Source organism: Protopterus annectens, chromosome 5.part0, assembly GCF_019279795.1.
Source record: "Protopterus annectens isolate FY-2018-M chromosome 5.part0, PAN1.0, whole genome shotgun sequence".
Taxonomy (NCBI): domain Eukaryota; kingdom Metazoa; phylum Chordata; order Ceratodontiformes; family Protopteridae; genus Protopterus; species Protopterus annectens.
In genome coordinates this window covers 342928732-342949527 of record NC_056735.1, presented here as the reverse complement: position 1 = coordinate 342949527, position 20796 = coordinate 342928732, and positions in this window count along the sequence as shown.

Genomic DNA, 20796 nt, shown 5'->3' with positions numbered 1-20796 from the left:
TTATAGAGTATAACGCCCCTTTTGGAATGTACCTCACAAGACATCTGCAGCAGCTGGAAAGGCCACAGAAATACCTCACAAAGAGGATTACTGGCCTCAAACAAATGCCCTACACTGACCGCCTCAAGAAACTCCAGCTTTACTCCGTAGCATATCGCCTACTTCGAGGTGATCTCTGCCTAACATATAAAGCTATGTCAAACAAAGAGCTGTTGGACATGCTACACCTAAAGAAATCCCAATCCCTCCAAGCTACACGCTCTAGGGACCTAAACCTTGTCACCACAATAAACAGGACATGCTGGAGGGATAGATTCCTGTCCCAGAGACTTCCTATACTTTGGAACAAGCTACCCATCTATGTCAAAGCTCTTCATTAGCACTTTTCAAGAAAAATCTTGATGAGTGGATGGGAAATAGGAAATAAACCCCGGGGATCACTTCTGTGTCTCTGCTAGACAGTGGCACAGAAAAATAACTTTGTTGGGTGGCATAAGCCATGGAACCTTGCTGGCTAGGCTTACATAGGCCCTTGGGCCAATAGCCTAGTACCTACATATGAACCTATTTGTATGTATAAAGTTGTACTGGCTAATTCTAATTAATGTCTTTTATTGCATGTATATTCCTATACACTACACAGACCTTTTTGTTTCTAATTAGAATTAGCCAGTACAATTTTATACATACAAATATAAGTAAACAGACACACATTATCCATGCAAACTTGTAGTTTCATTTATTTTGTAAAATAAATGAGCAAACAAGCAGACATGCATGTTCCTCATGGAGTCATAATTTTATTTATTTGACTGTTTCAAAAGTATCACATCTAGATATAGTTAGATATTTTTGATATAACATAACACAATTACAGTGAAACACAGAAGAGGCAATTTGCTGATGAATTAATATATACCACTCATCAGTTTAAAAAACACCATTGCACATAATACAAAAAAATAATAAAAATGGAGAGACCTTCTATACTTAACATAGCCACTCTGTTAATAGTTTATTTATATCTATACATTTTAGATATGTACACACACAAATATTTCAGGCGTGAACAATAATGCCATTCTTGCCTGCAAAGTTGTAGTTATAGTTTGACCTCATCCATTTGCTATATTTTTTTAGCTATCATCTTGCTTGAATTCCACTTGTGCGTTTAGCCAAACTGCCTGACATTCCTTCAGAAAGTAGTATAGGTCTTTATTCTATTTACAATTTTCTGTTTGTGTCTTGAACCATGGAGCTCAGGTTGTGACTCAGAAGGGTCTGTCAGCAACCCACTTACATGGTTATCGAGCTGAAATTTATTAGTAAACAAACAGATGAATAAAGAAATAATGGGAATAAATACATTTAAATGATTTCAAACAGAGGTTACATTTTATTTGGTACCTTGGAGAGTACAGTGCACATCTGTTCATTGTTTTCATTACTTATTAAAATAAACAATTAAATGTTTATTTACAGGTACCTTGTTGTTTGTGTATACAGTTGGTACTCTTACAGGACATAAAACACATTAGGGGAGTATTCAGAAAGGAAAAATAGCACAGTGTGTAAAGCTAAATATGCAGTAAGTGTTGACATGCAGGGCATGTGTAATTCAGAGAGATCTGTAGCACAGTCGTGGCAGTATGATAATTGGTGTGGTCAGTAGTAGTATATACTAATGACCATATAGTGACATTTAAATGAGATGGATTATAGAAATACGTTTGTCAAGAAACTGATGTTTTTGTCTGCATATATATTGGGTTTATATTATACTGTCAAAGTATTAAAAGTCCGACTGACTAAAGTTCGAACTTTAATGATTGAACCTTTAATACTTCGAATGTCAAAAAAAAAAAAAAAAAAAAAGGTCTATGCAGAAGGCAAGCCCCTCTACACCCCCGCTACTTAAATATACCAACTCTGAGATCGCACTACAGTGCAGTAAAGGGAAATATTCTCTTCTCACACTCTATGGTGATCTCCGTTATATGATTTGAAGTTTTAAAATTTCGATCATTTAAAGTTCGACCTTTAGTGATTCGAAGTTTTAAAACTTCGAACATATGATATAGACCCATATATATTCTATATGCAGCATGTACATTTGTAAGATTTATTTATTTATTTATAGGTAAGTACTAGGCTATAGGTAAGTACTAGGCTATCGGCCCTAGGACCCATACAAGCCTAGCCAAAAAATGTACCCTGGCTTTCGCCACCCAAGAAAATTCTTTTCCTGTGCCCCTGTCGAGCACAGCCACAGAAGTGATCCCCGGGATGAATTTCTCATTTCCCATCCAATCAAGATTTTTCTTGAAGAGTGCTAATGAGGAGCTCTGTTTGACATAGATGGGTAGTCTGTTCCAGAGTATGGGAAGTCTCTGGGACAGGAATCTATCCCTTCAGCATGTTCTGTTTATTGTGGTGACAAGGTTTAGGTCCCTAGAGCGTGTAGCTCGGAGGGATTGGGATTTCTTTAAGTGGAGCATGTCCAACAGCTCTGGGTTTGACATAGCTTTGTATGTTAGGCAGAGATCGCCCCTGAGTAGGCAATATGCGATGGAGTAAAGCTGTAGTTTTTTGAGACGGTCTGCATAGGGCATCTGTCTGAGGCCAGTAATCCTCTTTGTGAGGTATTTCTGTGGTCTTTCCAGTTGTTGTAGATGTCTTGTGAGGTACATACCAAAAGGGGCATTGTACTCTATAATGGGTCTAATGAGTGATGAGTAGAGGGGAACAATGACCTCTTTTTTCTGGATGAGAATCCTTTTGTGATGAGATCAGCCACGTAGAAGGATTTCCTGACCACTGTGGCGATGTGATTATCAAAGGAGAGACTACTGTCCACCTGTGTCCCAAGGTCTCATCACATTTTCGGCATTAAGTAGACTACCAGCTATGTGGTAGTTCATGGGTACAGAGTTTTTACCAAAGGGGATGACAATACACTTTTTGTCATTGAGGTTCAGGCCATGGCTTTGACATCAGGTATCTGTCTCAGTGAGGCCCTTTTGTAGTTTGTCCACATAGTTAGGAGTTTCGATTATGGCTCCTAGTTTGCAGTCATCTGCAAACTTTGTTAGCCAAAGACCTTCTGTGTTGGCCTGCACTTCGGAGAAGTAGATGTCAAACAGGAGAGGACCCAGGACTGAACCCTGTGGTACTCCGCTTGTCACTGGTCTGATGTCGGATTTGGAATCTGCTACTTTCACAGTGTGGGTTCTGTCCGTGAGCCAGTTGGCAACCCATCTTGTGACAAAGGGATTTATACCTAGTTTAGTGAGCTTATCTATAATTCCAGAGTGGGGGATGGTGTCGAAAGTCTTGGCGACATCTAGATAAGCTGTGTGAACCATTTTACCCTCATCTATGGCTTTGGTGACTGCTTCAAAGAAGTCAATCAGGTTTAGGAGACATGATCTGCCTTTTACAAATCCAAACTGGGTAGGGTCCAGAGTTTAAAGATTACCAATGTCTTTGTTTATGAGTTCCACGATGATACGTTCATTCCATGGCCTTGCAGACTAGGCTCATCAGGCTAATGGGGCGGTAGTTCCCGGGGTCCATCGTGGCTCCCCTTTTGTGGAGTAGGATAACCGTCGTGGTGCGCCATTCAGTGGGTACAAAGCCTGAGGTGAGGCTATGACTGAACATAGTACTTAGGTAGGGTGCCAGTACATTCTGTAGTTCATGTAGAACGCAGCCTGGGTTATTGTCAGGTCCCATGGATGCTGTGTTCTTGGCTTTGGAGAGTGTGTTTTTTTACCTGTGCAGCCGTGATTATAGTAACTTTGCATTCTTCCAGTATAGAGATGGGCCCTCTAGGGGGTGAGAGGGGGTAAAGTTAGCACTGAACCTATCTGCTACGATGTTGGCAATATCAGTTGGTTCTGTATATTTAGTGCCATTGTGCTGTAACTCAGAGCAGATCTGAGCGTTCCCATTTAGATTCTTGACATAGCTATAGAATGCTTTGTGGTTGTCTTTAGAGTCAGTGGCAATTTTCTTTTCGTAACTAGCTTTGGAGGATTTTATGAGGGATCTCAGCTTCTTACTGAGGTTGACCAGGGAGTTCCTCCAGTCAAGGGATTTCACTCTTTTTTGCAACAGTTTCTTTCTTCCGTTGTAGAGTTTGTTTATGGCAGAGGACCACCAGACTGGCTTCCTTTTTTTGGAGGATAACATCTTGGTTCTATTAGGGATAGCATGATCCATGCACTCGTGTAAGTGCTTATAAAGTGCGTTTGTGTAGGATTCGGCAGTCATACCTCTATTGTCCGTCTACATGGGTGTCATGAAGTTTGCCACTTCTGTCTTAAGAAGTGTGAAGTTGGCTTTGGAGAAGTTTTTTATGATGGTTTCCCTAATTGGGGGTGGGGGTGGGATGTGGATGCCTAGGCTGATTAGCTTGTGGTCGGATCTGACCAATGAGGAATTGACCTCTGGTGTGGAACACCGATTTCCAGTGTTGGTAATGACCAGGTCTAGGATATTGCTGCCCCTGGTGGGGGGTGTGAATAAGTTGATCCAAGGCGTTGGAATTTATGAATTCTAGAAAACGTTGAGCAAAAGAGTTGGTACATGAGTAGTTTTCCCAGTTAATGGTGGGGTAGTTGAAATCGCCCATTATTAGGGTGTTGGGTTGTACTCTAATACTTTCCAGTGTATCAAGAAATGAGGAGTGTGAATCCTGGGGCATGGTGGGGGGTCTTAGCAAGCTCCAATTTGGATTGCGGTCTTGCCCAGAGTTAGTTGCACTTGGATAATCTCGGATGCATTATGCTGTGCAACTAGCCTGGAGGTGTGGGTATCCTTAATGAATATGGACACGCCTCCACCTTTAGTGCTTCTTTCTGGGTTAGGTGGCCGAAAGATGTGGTATGAATTGAAGCCTGGTAATGCAGGGGGGCTCTCTGGAGCTTTGAACCAGGTCTCTGTCACTGCACAGATGTCAATGTTCTCCATTTTAAGGAGTGAGTGCATTTTGAGGTTTAGACTTCTAGCACTGAGTAGCATTACCCTCAGATTTTGCTTGCTTGTACCTGTTACGGTGGTGAAGTTGTCATTTGAACCTTGCCTAAAAAAGGCACTATATAGGGGTAGCAAGAGCCTTAGCCAGTATCCGGAACCCTAAGGGCGACAGGTGCAGGCCATCTCTGGCAAAGCATCGTGGACTGTCGATCATGTCGTCCCAGGTAGACAAATACTGGATCCCCTTAGAATGACACCAGAAGCTTAGCCAATTGTTGAAGTCAATCATTTTGTCCTTGTACTGTGGTATCATTCTGGGTGATGGCAGGATGCTACTCAGGGTTAGGGTCATACCTGCCTGGGATACAAGATCGGAGAGCTCCTCCATGTCTCTTTTCATGTAGTCCAGGGAGGCACGTCTCAGGTCATTCACACCAACATGGACAATGACAGTGTCATATTTGTACTTATTGTGGAGTGACCTGAGTGCATGCATTATGTGGCGGATCCTGGCACCTGACAGGCAGCTGACAGTAACTTTCTCCTTTGTTTAGTCTAGTGAGTGGAACATCAGTGTGCCTGACTATAAAGTCATCTATGACTAGAGTGTTGGGTACGTTGTTATGCCTTATGGGCTGTGGTTGAGTGGCACACTGAATTTGTGGGCTATGTGTCATTTGGGTTGTGTTGGGGGGTGGAATTTGCTTGCGTTTATGCTTTGGATGTCCCTGATGCTTGGGCAGGTTTTTATTGGGAGTCTCTGCGAATGTAGGTGTGTGTTTTGTGCTTCTATGTGTGTGTTTTGGTGGTGTAGGTTTTGAGGGACTATGTGATGAGTGTGGTGTGGTGTGGTGCAAGTGTTTACCTTCTCCTTATTTATTTATATTTGTTGATCGGGAGTGTCCGACTGGACGTAGGTCCATTTCAGCGGAGGCCCGGGGAGAAAAGCTCCACAGTTAAAATAAATACAGTAGTTTCATTGGATTACATAGTGATTAACAATTTACAATTTACATAGCAATTGCTTACAACATATTTACAGATGAAGAACATAATACATCAGTAGACAACTAGAATCTTTATCTGTGAAGTACATAACAACATTAACAAATGTTACAATAAGAAGTTCCTGCTGTATAATAAGTACTAGGCTTATGAGCATCTGAGATTGCTATAATCAAGGTAGTTAGTGGAGTGGAAAGAAAGGTAGTGGTTGGATGGGAAAGATACTTGCTGATTATATGTTAGGGTGAGAAGTTCATAGATATATACTAGGCGTGCAGTTCAAAAGACCATTCATAACCATAGCCAACTAAGCCTAAGCGCTGTTGAGTGAGTTAAGTTCCATGGTCAAGAAGCACCATGCTGTATACCCCAAAGAGGATTTATGATTTCTAGGCTATTCATTCAGAATATTACTGAATGCAGACCATGTGTAGTACTGCCTGCATAAGAGGTTTATTCAATAAATGATAGAAATCTGTTGCCCCAGTCATGTTCTATTTCACTGTCTAGAAAATATTAGTCTTTGCTGTGTGTTTTCACGGTGGTGTGTGTTTTGCATATCTGTAAGAGGTCAGGCAGGGTGGAATGGGCCATGTACCCTACTCATGGACAGCACTCTGCTGAAGACTGGCATACAGGACAAGAACTGCACATATCAACAATGCCATTTGATTCCTTGATATAAGTAGTATATAGTAGGCATATACTTACACTTCCTACAGACTTCCTATCTGTGTGCATACATACACATGCACACAGATAGGAAAATATATGGAAATATCGAGACTACATTTGCCACAACTTTCAAATGGTAACCAGTGTAACTGTACTGCAGTCAAATATTCAGGAAAAGAGTGAAAGAGCCATACATATTATCACAATACAGGGAAGAAAAAGAAACTAAATTAATTTGGATGGAATCAGTATTATAAAAACTGTTACTATGATTCCTGAAGGGAGTCAGCTAATGGGAAGATACTTTAAGTACAGTAATAAGATTAATTTTCAAAGATGCTTGACATGTTTGTTATTGAAACATTGTAAGACATTTATTCTTCTAAAATCTTGGGACATTTGCAGCTCAGTGGGTTTGTTTCCAAGATGCAAATTGTACAAAGCAATGCTGTCCTGTCAAATGAGGGAAACCATCCAATGTATGTCTGCATGAGTGCATGCACTAAAAGGCAACACTATTGCTGACCATATGAAAAATAATTACCAGCGATAGGAAAAAAGCATGTAGCAACAAGCATGAAACAAAAATAAACAAAAGAAAATACAATTGCCTAGGTTGGGATAATCATTCCACTAAGTGTTACAAAAAAACAAGTACATAGTGAAGATGTAACTTCACTGCTGCAGATCTCAGTGTGACTAGAAAACATCTCTGGCTGAGGCTAAATCATTCAACTAATCTAATAGCCTATGGGTGGGGGAAGGAAAACACAAAAGGACACTGTAAACTTTTAGGAATGACCATCCCCCACTGATCTTTGTGAAATCTGACCTGCTGTATTCTAAATAAGCTTCTCTGAAAATCCTGCCTCTGTGTGAACCTGTGACTTACATAGTACTAAAATGTAAACAAAGTACTCAGGCAAGCAGCTGATTTCAGAAACGAGATAGTGCCCCTTTAACAATCCCCCATACCCCCTGCATATTATATATACCAACTCAGAGATCGCACTACAGTGAGGAGAAGGGAAAATTTCATGATCCGCATTGTACCTTAATCTCATTTCAAAACACCTACTTCATATTAGTGAATGTGCACTCACTTTCGCTAAAACGAATTCAGTTTGACATTACAGATGTTGGTAGAACACACATTCGACCAAACCACGTTCGTCAAACTACCATTCCACATTTTGATAGTAAACATACATACATATATATATATATCTATATATATGCCACAGTCAAGTCATCATCAGTATATCCCATTACCTTTTGAGCTCTTCACTATTATCTACACCGATTCGTGAATGTACCTTTCTATGTTAATGCCCTCAGGCAAACTGGGAATGATATACTCTTGTGTTCATCTCAAAGCTCTGGGAAAAGGCACAACTGTTGCTTTCATATTCAAATCAGCAACTTTTATTAAAGTACCCTTAAAGTACCCGCACACCTTCCTCCATAACTATTTACATTTTTATGTGAACTCTCCTTTGCTATGTTCTTAGAATAAAAAGCAATAAAAAATAACAAAAATAAAAAAAAATCAGGTTGCTTTCCTCTTTTTAACTGTAATCCACCCTCCCTTTTAGTAAGATCACTGCACACCTAAACTTGGGAACCTGTCAATCAAGCAACAGCAGGTTCTCCAAATACCAGCAGAACAAAGAAACATCAAAGAAAATTTCAGCAATAGTGCAGATTTCCCTTTTTTACACTACTGTGCAACTTTGGAGTAGATATATTTGTTTGGGAGGAGGATGTGCATGTGCAGCCCTACTGCAATAGAAAAAAAAAAAAAGTCCAACATTTGCCAGGACTGCTTCTAGTGATATTTTTTTCACTGTGCTGGTATATGACAGTTGTCGGACAAGTGGAATGAATCCACCTTTTTTATTCATCTTGAGTTATACAAAATAGTTGTGCTCTCTTCTTTTTTTGTCTGTTAATCTTTGCTTAGGTTACATATATATGACCCTTTCTATTTTTCACATTTATGCTTCTAATTTTCTTCATGTGTTATTTGTGTTGCTTTTTGAGCTTCCACATTTCCGTAATCTGCTCAGAATGCATTGCTCTGATTTCTTGCAGGTTAGATAAGATTACACTGTGGTGTCTCAAGGACATACGGAGTGGGTACTGTGCTAAGAACTGGTGTTGTGCTCTAGTGATTATGGCAAAACAGATGAATGAGTCACCCCTAAGGATAAACATTTTATTCCTACAACCTCCACTTGTTCTTTACGTAAATCATTTAAGACCAAAGCTCCAAGGTCGCTTCTGTAAACAATCAATCCTATCTAGGGGACTTACCTATGCAATTAACAGATGACTGCCTAACCTACAGATTTCCCCAGGAGAGCCTGTTAAGCAAGTTTGAAGTCAAACTATATCATATGACTAACACTGGGAAGCAAGCAATATGCTGATGTTTCCCTAGTTAGCCTAATAAAAGACAATGGCTCAGAAAAAAGATGGGCTAATTCTATTGGCAATATGTCATCTCTTAAAAATAGTATCTCAGTTCACAGCTTATTATCATGACTATTTAATTCTGTATTAAAGACAGTCTGGCTGTTATAGATGTAAAAAACAGTGTGAGATCATATTTCTTTCACCGGCACAGATGGAAGAACAACAGTATGCAAGTACATTTATTTGCATTTTATTTACAAAGTGGTCCTTCTCAGTACAAATGTGCACCCTTTTCAGGTGCCTTAGGGATCATAACAGCTCAGGAAATGACCTCACACTCTAAAGGAAACAAAGCACTCTTTAGTAGTGATTTATTTTATGTTCATGCCCTTGTCATGTATATTGTTTGTAAAATTTTACTTTCTTAAGAAAATCAGTGCAATTATCCAATAAAAGACAAGGAAATGAGAAGAAATGGAATCGCAGTTTGTTGATTTTATGTGTACTCAGAAAAGAGCTCTGTTTACAGTCAGTCCTTCCATGGCATTGCTTGAGATGATGCAGTAAACCAGCACAGGCAGAACTTTGTCGCTGTCATACAGCTCAGTGTGCTTAGTGGTTTCTGTATGTATTCATTATGAGCATCGCCAGCCTTTTGTTTCACAGCCACTGATTTCAGGAAGGCATGTATGGGCATGCAAACAGGTCTATGAACCATGTTTTTCCTGCCTGCAAAGCCATCTGTAAATACTATGATTCTTACTGAAATAACAATGTGCCCCACCATGTTATTGTCTATCAGTTCCAATTTAATGTTTCAAAACTATTTACAAAAAATCTTTCATGAACCAATGTATCACTAATGCCTGTATGTGCCAGCCTAAGACAGGGATTTCATCTGTGATTTTAATGATCTTAGTTCAACTAATATCCTGGGATTTAGAGGGATAGCACGGAACCATATGGCAAGGGAGGGGTGGCAGCCCCCCACTTTTACACCTGCACAATTGCCTGTCTCTAAAAAAAAAAATGAGCAAATGAGACAGAGACTCACAAGGAAATGGTCATCAGTTCCCCCTTGTGAACTCTCAAGCAAAAACAGGGATTCATACATCAGGCATCAGTGGATTATTCCTTTAACATCTGAATGACTGCAGGATAAAATCTTCTCCATCTATGTCTTCTCCATCTTCATTAATGACCTTTATACTGTCATCCCAAAAGTCAGCTGTATCCAATATGCTGATGATTCTACTCTGATTTGCTCAGCCACATCTCCAGTAGAGTTATGGTCAGCTACCCAGACCACCTTTAATACAATAGAAAACTGGCTTTCTGAACATCGTCTGATCCTAAATCCCCAAAAAACTAAAATGCTGTTATTTTCACCAACACGTAGGTCTACCGCTTTCACCTTTACCATAAAATCAAATGATGGCACAATAATCTCCCCTGACCCATCTACAAAACTATTAGGTGCCATCATAGACAATAATCTAAAATTTGACCTACATGTTAAACAAACTATCAAAACCATCAATAAAAAACTAGGGTCACTTTACAGAATAAAAGCCCTCCTAACCCCTCCAGCTAAAATTGCCATAGCTCGCTCTCACCTTCTTTCAACCCTTCTGTATGCATCCCCTCTACTCTCGAATTTAAACAAGACTGTCCTTAACAAACTCTCAATTTGCTACAACCACATTGCCAGGTTTGCCACTGGGCTGCCTTTTAGGACACATCATTGCATCAATCTAAATCAGCTTGGGTGGCTTGAACTACCCAGCCTAATCCAGTATAACCAACTGATTATGGCCTATAAAATCCTCTATAATCCGGACAATACTCCTGCACTTAAAAATATTATCACCCCCTATAACAATCCTAGACCACTTCGATCCTCTAACAAACTACTAATTCAGACTAGCAAAATTAATAACATAGCCGGTGATTCTCTCTTTGCAAACTCTGTAAGTAGATTCTGGAACTCTCTTCCAGCTGATATTACCTTACTTTCCACCTTAGGTCAATTTAAAACTAGACTCAAACAACATTTGTCACTTAACTGGCTATGTCAATGTATCAAGCCTGGCTAACTCTCTCCAGAATGTGTAAAAATCTGTTAACCAGTTTACTGTGTAATTTAATTTAATCCTGACTTGCGCTCAGGATTAACTGTAACCTGTGGAACTTGTTTAACTTGCTTACTTATGTAATCTCTGTAAATAGTCTGTTTGTAATATGTAATGCTGGTATTATGCAATGCTGTATCTGCTTACCCTTGGAGCTTTTCTCCCCGGGCCTCCGCTGAAAATGGACATGCATCCGGTCAACAAATGTAAAATAAAAATAAACAAAATAAATAAATAATACGTTTTTAAGCATGGCATCAGCTATTCATGCTTCTAAGATGAAACCTGTGGTCTATTCTGTGATGTGACAATAGCAAGCAACTTGGTGGGGTCTGCAATGGCAAACTTCCTGATTGGCAGCTTCAAAAGAGAAGGAAGGAGGGGTTGGTGAACCCCTCTTCCCCCTTGATTAAGGAACAGTCAGTGTAGCCTGCAAACAATTACAAGGGCAGCAGAACCAGTTCTGCATGTTGTTTGTGTGTTGGGGGATTGCCCTTGCTGCTGCCTCCTTCTATAGGTGTGTTAACCACAGTCTCCATTTTCTTCTGTGAACTTTGGTTGGGCACACTAACTGCTGAGACTTCCAATTCTAATATTATAGCTATTACCCTGTCAAAAGACTGTAATCAACTTTGTGCTTATTTAGTGCCTTTTCAGTGGAGTTATGAATGATTATTATTATTATTTTTTTTTTACATAGTAATAAAAAAAAAGTTTGAGCAGTACCTCCATCAACCACTTATTGACTGTATAGGAAGTTAATGGAATCACAAGTCACTGGATGTACAGAAAGATGCTCAACCCTCTGTCAGCATGTTGGTGTTAGTAGGTGTAAAAAAAAAAAAAAAAAACAAGGATCTAGATATCAGTCAGAATCCCACAATGGAATGTATGACTTTTAGTTGCCATTTGCTGAGCAGCACTTTCATTATGAATGGCTGGTGACATCTTGATATGCTGTTTGAGACAGCTAGACATACTAATTTGTATTTTAGAATAATTTATGCTGTGATTTACTGGGATTTTCTGTTGCCTTGTTTATTTTTATTTATTTTTATTTATTATATGAATAGAATCATTTATGCTGTGATTTACTGGGATTTTCTGTTGCCTTGTTGGTCTGGGTCATGGCTAAAAATTGTCAAGTGGACCAACCTCTTAACCTTGCTAATGAAAAAGGTTTACTTTCTGGAGTTTTTTGTCTCGTGAATGGGTGCAGGAAAGAAAGCAAACATAATTATTAAATTCTATTTTTCTGTATGCAAAGTGTTATTGTTGAATTACAGGGAAGGAAAAACACTTTTATGAAAAAAAAACTTGACTTTTGGGTGGAGTTCTCCTTTAAAGTATAGGAATAGGTTCTGTTCTCAGCTTCTTCCAGCAATAAACATGGATAAAGCAAAACAATAATGCAGTGGGAAAATCTCAAAATCTGGGGCAGACTTTAAATATGACTCTCATATACTTAGAAAGTTGCAAGAATAAAAAGGGGTAATATTTCCAGCCCAATCAGACTATCCTGGTCACCAAAGCCAAATCCACAAAAAAATAATGTAGGCAGGAAAGAAACTTGAATAACTCTTAATACAATAAATTTACCAGTCATTTTATTGTGGTTTTAAAGAATATGCATACTGTAAACTGTCTGCTTTCAGAAGAAATTATTTTTTTCTATTTCATTTCTGCCAGTTGCCCCCATTGTTGTCCTATTTTTAAAGACATGCAAGAAATCTTAATTTGTTTAAAAGCTCATGAAAACCTATTGTGCAATTGTTATCATGCTTTAAAGACTTTTTTTATTGTGCCTTTAAGAAAGTTATTAAAATTTATTGCCAGCCCTCAACTCTTTGGTTATATTTTGTATTATTTTTTGTTGCAAGCTACCCAGTTGTATTGCATTAATGTTTATTGTCTGAAGAGGCAATATTAGAAAAATGAAATGTTTGCAGTGGTTTGAGAGCAGTGAATATCTTTGTAGCTATGAACTTATACCTCTCAAACATTTATCTCAAGACTCACGAACATAGCCAAAAAATTAATGAGGGACAAGGGCAAAAATCCAAAATCGGGCACAGATTTTTAATATAACATTGCTTATACATTTAGTTTAGGGAATAAGATTTTACATTAGCATGCATTTTCTGAGGATATGAAATCTGAAAGTATGAAACTCAAATATCTTTCATTATTTGGTGACTGTAATCCTCAATGATGTGCCAGAAAACTGCACATTTTATGAGGAACAGACCACAAAATCAAGAACATCCAAAAGGCATGCTTTGATATCTCAACCTCTTAGAAGAAGAATCAGAGAGAAAAAAATAAAAATAATGGAGTGTGTGAAAGGCCCACAATTGGGGTCTGATTTTAAATATACTTTATATGCATTGGAAGTTGCTTCAATAATCAGTTTTACAGTGCAGTGTGTTTTCTGAAAGATATGAAATCTTCAATGATGTGCCAGAATGTTATGAAGTACAGATCACAAATATCAGGAACAGCTGAGAGGTACGCTTTTTCAGGACTGACTACTCAGTAAAAATATTATTCAACTTACTTGGAAGCCACTCTAGTCCAGTGATGTGCAGATGTACTTTTCTTAAAATATGTATTACTACCCTTGGCCCCATGCTATAATTTTCTGTAAGCCTGTTCTGGAACTGCACTTCCAGCCACCATCATGTGACTTATTCTTTACAGTAACACTTCACAGTACCCACTATACCTGCCAGCTGCTATAAATGTGTACATGGTGTTATAGTTTTTCATGTTACTGGCTCAGCAGGTAGCACACTTGCCTTTGATGTTGGACAATTAGAAGGCTGTTGGCTCTCTTCCCACCACAGATGGCAAGTTTGACATCCTTTGGATGAGATGATAAACTGAGGTCCCATCTGCCTGGGTTGACAATAGCTCAGATTGGATGTAAAAGATTTTGAAGTTCTTAATGAAAAGAGCAGGGGAACATCTCCAGTATTCTGGCCAAATGTCCCCTAGTCAGTATAAATATCAGGTCTCACCCGGAAAGAGGCTACTAGCCTAGTGGGTCTTATCTGATCTACAAATGTTAAATAAAAATAAGATAAATACATTTTTTTTAACTCAGTTATAGCTACGCTCCTCTCCGATTTAATGCCTTTCTTAAAGTTAGACAAATGAAGGTGTATATTATTATAATTTATTTCTTAATTTATAAAGACATCATTAATTTTATTGGGTCTATGATCTTTTCTTCTGAAATATAAAAAATATAAGAAACAATACCTCTTTTTTGACCCTCTGTAAGGTATTTGTATGCTCTGATATTTAATGCTCATAGGTTGAGTGTTGTGTTGCTTATTATTATTTTAATTTACTGCATGCTTTTTTTTTAGCTCTGCCTCTAACTGTAAATTAACACAAATACTGTGATGCTGTGGGAGAGAAAAGTGATATAAAATGTGATATTTGTATGTTTGTTCTTAGATCAGAGTGAAACACATTTGTCAAGCTATATGTAAGTGTTGTGGATCCTGCAACAGAAAAACATGCATTTTCCATGAAACTGAATTTATGAAATGTTAAAGATAGGATAACTGCAACTGTTCAATTACATAATCTAGAGAAAGAATATGTATAATATTTGAAATTACATTTTGGAGTGATTGTGTGATAATGTGCTTTATCAGTTAAGATTTTATTGCTTGTATTTTAAGCATACTCTCTGTGCAATTATATTTCATTTTTTAGTGCAAATTTATTCACTTTTGCATATTTATTTTGTATCAACATTGTCTTATTTGCTTTTAAGATCTTGTGGCTTTATGCATTGTTTATTATCTAAGGAGAGGGTATTACTTAGATCTATAGGTACTAAAGATCTAGCATCCATTTGAAAGACACATCGCTTTGCACAGTCACTGCCACTAGAGTATTTCTATAATTTGTATTGGCTGCTTACCTGGCAGATCTACCTTGCCAGAATGAAAACTCTGCAGAATTGTATAATTTTGCCATTCATCCTTATGTGTGTGTGTGGGGTTCTATATATGTGTTTTTGTAAATAATAAAAACTAGCATAAGATCGGACTTTGTGGTTTGTGCATTTCTGACTTAAGTCCAGAGAGCTCACCAATGACTTTATTGCCCATCTAGAAATATATTTCCAGATGCACAATATAAAGTGTATTATATCTGTTAAGACTGTGGTCAGAACTAGATTCATTCAGTCCCCGATTACACAGCTATTACAATTATTTTCTCTATGCAGTTCAAGTACTGCAGTAACCAAATACTGCACAGCAGTGAAATTACTTCACTCCTGATGCCAGCTAATTTCTAATTCTTCTGTTATTCTTTCTTGTAGTCATCCCTGTTCCTGGCAAACAGACCCTATTTACAAATGTTGCAAAAACATACATTCCGGTGAAGCTGCATGTATATCATAGATGCTGAAAGGGGTAAAGAAGGGGTAGCTGTCATTCTAAACTAACAATGTTGCTACTACGTCATCTACCAAACAGCTTCAACAGTGGCTTAAATCTGTAATTTATAACTTCATAGGTAAGTACTAGACTAACCGTCCTTTTTAAGGCTAGCCAGGTTCCCTTGTAGTGCTCAATTTAACCTATCCCATTTGGAGTTAGACTGGTCTTACCTATCCCATGGTCTGTAATTATATATTAGCCCTAATGAGGATAACTGGGATCATACCATATGTATTTTGAGGGGATCCATGTATGGAATAAAGCACTTAGGAGCTACTTCTGTCCATTAGTAGCACGAGGGGAGTCCTGGGGTAAATTTTCTGTTTCCCATCCATAGATCCAAGTTGCTCTTGAATATGGACAGAGATGAGCTTTGTTTTACATGGATGGGGGGGGGGGGTTGTTCCAGAGTAGTGGTATCATTTGTGAGATATACCTGTCCCTCCAAACTGTTCTGTTGATATTGCAGAAGAGGTTTACATCCCTAGACTGACTGACTGATGCCATTTGACTTGTTGACGTGCATCAGTATTGGGTCAGCAGGATACCAGGTATATGACAAGGCTTTGAGTCTATCACTGTAGAACATATTGTTTAGCCCTTGTATCATTTTAGTAAGATATCTCTGCAAGCATTCCAGTTGTCACATGTCCCTGGACAGATACATGCCCAAGGGGAGGGGGTATTCTATTCAATAACTGGCCTAATGAGGGTTCAGTAATGGGGGACAATAACATCCCTAGATCTAGACATAATCCCTTCGTTTGTAAGATGTGCAATATAGAAGGACTTTCTTGCAACAACAAATACATGTTGGTCAAAAGTTAGGTCACTGTCGAATTAAGTTCCTAAATCAAACAACAGTGTCAACTCATAGAAGAGTACTGTCAATGTGTAAGTTCCCCAGGGTAAATAGCTTCCCAGATGACACAATGCATTTTCTGGCATTTAGTTTCAGTCCATGATTTTGACGCCAGTTATTTATTTGGAACAAACTTTCCTGCAAGATGGCTAAGTTATTTGGGGATTCAGTGACTGCTTCTAGTTTGAGGTCATCCAGAGTCCTTTGGTATTAGCTTTTGTGTTAGAGAAATAGATGCCAAACAGGAGAGGTCCCACCACAGTACCCTGGGGGACTCCACTGGTGATTGGTCTCTTTGTGGAGGTAACTTCCCCTATTTTGAGTTCCTGCATCCTATCTGTGAAACAGTCAGCAATCAAGTGGGTGACACGGGTTATTCCCAGTTTTTTTAGCTTTTCTACTATGCCTAAGTGGGGGAGAGTTTTTGCCAGGTTGAGTTATGCAGCGTGTACTATTTAGCCTTCAACCATTGCTTTAGTGACCTTTTCAAAGAAGTCCATCAGGTTGCATAAGCATCATTCACAATCTGCTCAGCACATTGTTGTGCTGTATTTTTGAGAATACAATAATAACAAATAAAATCTTGACTATTTTTGGTTTCAGTAGCTATTTCAGCCTAAAACATGGCTTTGGTGGATTATGTTAAGCTCCTGAGTTGTTTATTTCAATGTTGAGTACTCTAACATTCTGGAAAATACTCTTCTTACTTTTGGTCAGAATTCTCTTCCTTTCCTTGTAAAGCTTGTTAATATTATGGTTCCACCATGTGGGTTTGCCCTGAGCTTGTTCCTACATGGTGCAGCTGCATTGCTGCAGCTGTTTACATGCTGGTATAGTATGGTGATGTACATTTACATGTATTCAGTGGAATTAACTGGACTTGGTGTGGATTTGAAACTTGCTAATGTATCGCTTTGGAGTAGGTAAAAATTTCTAAAGGTACCCTGGGTGGGAGGGATCTGTGGTTTAAATTTTATTTAAATGGAGACAGCTTTATGGTCAGACATAACAAGTAAAGAAAATATGCAAAAGAAGGTGCAAGATGCCCGCATATTAGTAAGGTCAAGATCCAAAGATGTTATTTTCCCTAGTGGGTACTATGACTAATTGCTCCAGGGTACTTGTATAACACGTCCAGGAATCTGTGCTTGTGCACCAGGGTATTTGTATAACACGTCCAGGAATCTGTGCTTGTGCACCAGGGTATTTGTATAACACGTCCAGGAATCTGTGCTTGTGCACCAGGGTATTTGTATAACACGTCCAGGAATCTGTGCTTGTGCACCAGGGTATTTGTATAACACGTCCAGGAATCTGTGCTTGTGCACTAGTGGTGGTGTAGGTTTACCAGTCTATAGTTGGAGTGTTTAGATCACCTAGGAAAATGGTATTGGGTTTAATACTGAGTGGTTCTAGTTTCTGTAGTTAGAAGATGTCTTTCTTCGGTCATAGAGTTCTATAGCTACCAAATATATGGTATGGGACCTTTATGATGGCTATTTGGACTTTAAGAAGCTCTAGTGCATCATGCTGCTTTATCAGCCATTTTATATGAAATACCTCTGTAGACACTGTTAATGCAACTTGCATCACATGGGTGCTTCAACAGCTTCTGGCACCTCTAGTAGTCACCTTGCCTACCCTCAGGTAAGAGACAGGAGTGCCTGCTTCTTTTTTGCCTTCTGCTAAAAGCCATGGCAATATCAACAGTGCTTTAAAGACTGCAGCAAGGCAGGGAGTCATGCTGCACTGTGATGTTAATGTATGCCTGCATCCCCTAAACAAAAATGGAAGAACGTAACAAGAATCTATTACACCATGCAAATGACGGCTTGTAATCTCTTCCTTTTAGAGAACAGCAGGATGCACTGCAGCGGTTGGGAACAAAAAAAAAATTCTTTTTGGTAAAACTGATAAAGCCACTTTAGTACATCTCTGATCCAAGTCAGAGTCAATGATCGAGCACAACAGCTACCTGCACTGCTCTGTTACATCAGTTTGCATCCCACCGGCATCATTCAGATATATGCACTGCTGAGATGTATATATCACATGTCTAAACCAGCATAATTAATAAGATACATGAAATGTCTTATCTGTGTCAAGTCTGGAATTTTCCATTTTCCTTTCTGATTTTAGCAAAATCAGAATTGTTTTTACAAATAATTTTGTTTGATAACCTGTGCAGGAGTGTAGGCCACAATTTACTTTTAAGTTCATACTGTTCAGCAATCAAATCAAAACATTTTCATGCAGGTTATAAAGTCTAGAAGGGCTGCTGTTCTTCAGTTACCTGCACAGCATTCACCTATTTTGTTAGCTATTAGTGTTAGCTATTTATTGGTGTAGTAAGTGTTGGGTTTTCCAGACCCAATCTCTGACAGAATAGATACCAGTTTAGACACCTCAGTAAGCATCCTTCCCTAGTAATGGAGAAACATGAGATAGACAAGCTGCTGTCTCAAATGTTTATCTGCAAGTATCTAAATGTCCTCAGTCACATGACTCATATCCATCTCTACACACTTCTTAGAGGTATGCTATAGCTCCCATCTGTATAGGCCGCAACCATTATGCACTTTATGTATTTGATTCGCATTTAATATTAAACTCTCTCAGTGAATCACTGGACAATACACACTGTGCTGAACATCTCCAAGGATATGCACATTAATTATAAACATCATCTAAAGTCATTAAATTTAAGTGGCATTTTAACAAGTACACATACTTAGTAAACAATGGAGGCATGCAATGAATCACCAATTACAACAGCGATAACAGTTCCTGAATTCATATCTAGAGTCAAAGTTTCTGATCATGTAAAGTATCTTGGACATTCCTGGTACTGGAATCTCTAACACACAGACTTAATTTATTAATCTCTGCAAATATCTGATTTCTTCTGTACAGCTTTGTGTCCTCTTTTTGCAAAATGTATGATCTTGGATTCTAGTGATTTCCTAATGAAGTTTCTTGCATCTGATATTTCTGCCAAAAGATCTCAGTCTCACTCTGGCTCTCAATCTTTTCTGCAAACAAGATACGTTTCTGGTACTTGTAGTTTTAATCTTTCATTTGTCATGAAGCCTGCAGTTTGCTTTCTGGTACTAACAAACTAAAAGATTATGGCAATGTTCTCAATATTCCTCCTATCAATAATTACAAAGGAGATTGAGCAACATCTTGCAGAGTGCGTTTTCTGTAGTCTAATAATGTAAGATGAGTATCCATCTGGTATGGCATACTATATCTCCTCATCATATTTTTCAGTAAATCATGCATTCCACTTGTCCCTTTAATTGCAGATAACTTGGACTTTGTAATATAGTAAAATTTCTAAGATTTTAAGAAACAGTTGAATTCTTTATTAGTAAATTGTGAGCCACTAATATCACTTGCTCGGGTATTTCATGTCCAATAAAGATTGATTTAATCACACACATAGAGCAAATGCTGTAATATCTTTTAGTTGCACAATGTCTAGATACTTTAAGTGATAACACACTGCAGAAATTTGAGATTATTGTGCTGGAACATCATCTCATACCAATTTAATACTGTGATCTTGTGAGGTATCATTTCCTCACTAAATGTCTTTTGGCTTTTCCCGGTTAGAGGTCGCCACAACAGAACTCCGGTCCACTAATGACTGGCAGTGGATTTTTATGGTGCCAAGCTGCCAGCCCAATGCCCAACCTTCAAAGAAGGCATACCCATTCACGCACGCACCTACCTGCATGTCTTTAAACATCACTCGACCGTGAGAAGGACATGCAGAGTCCACACAGAAGGCGCTCCAGCTGAGAACTGAATGGGAGAACCTCTTGCTATTGTAGATTTCTATGCACACTACAAATATAAAGTTTTGCACTATTTGTTCTGTCTATGCTGCCACTTTCAGCCAATACATAATGCTTCAATCTCTTTCATTACATCTAGATATTCCCATAAGACACACACAGGTTTTCAGAAACATTTGGTTTTCCAGTCAGGACGAAATTATGAATCTCTCTCTTTTAAACAAAAAGACTATAAATCCATACCAGTTCCTCTCTGAAGGCATACTAAAACTGATCTGCTGCATGAAGATGCTTCACATTATCTGTCCATCCTAACATTATATCTTCACTTAGCATCTGCTTTTCTGAATCTTCTCTGCTAAATGAAAAAATGTACGCTGAGCATCTGATACACTGAAAAAAAAAACTTCCTGCATCTGTCGCCTTTACATACCTAACATGCCATCTATGTGATC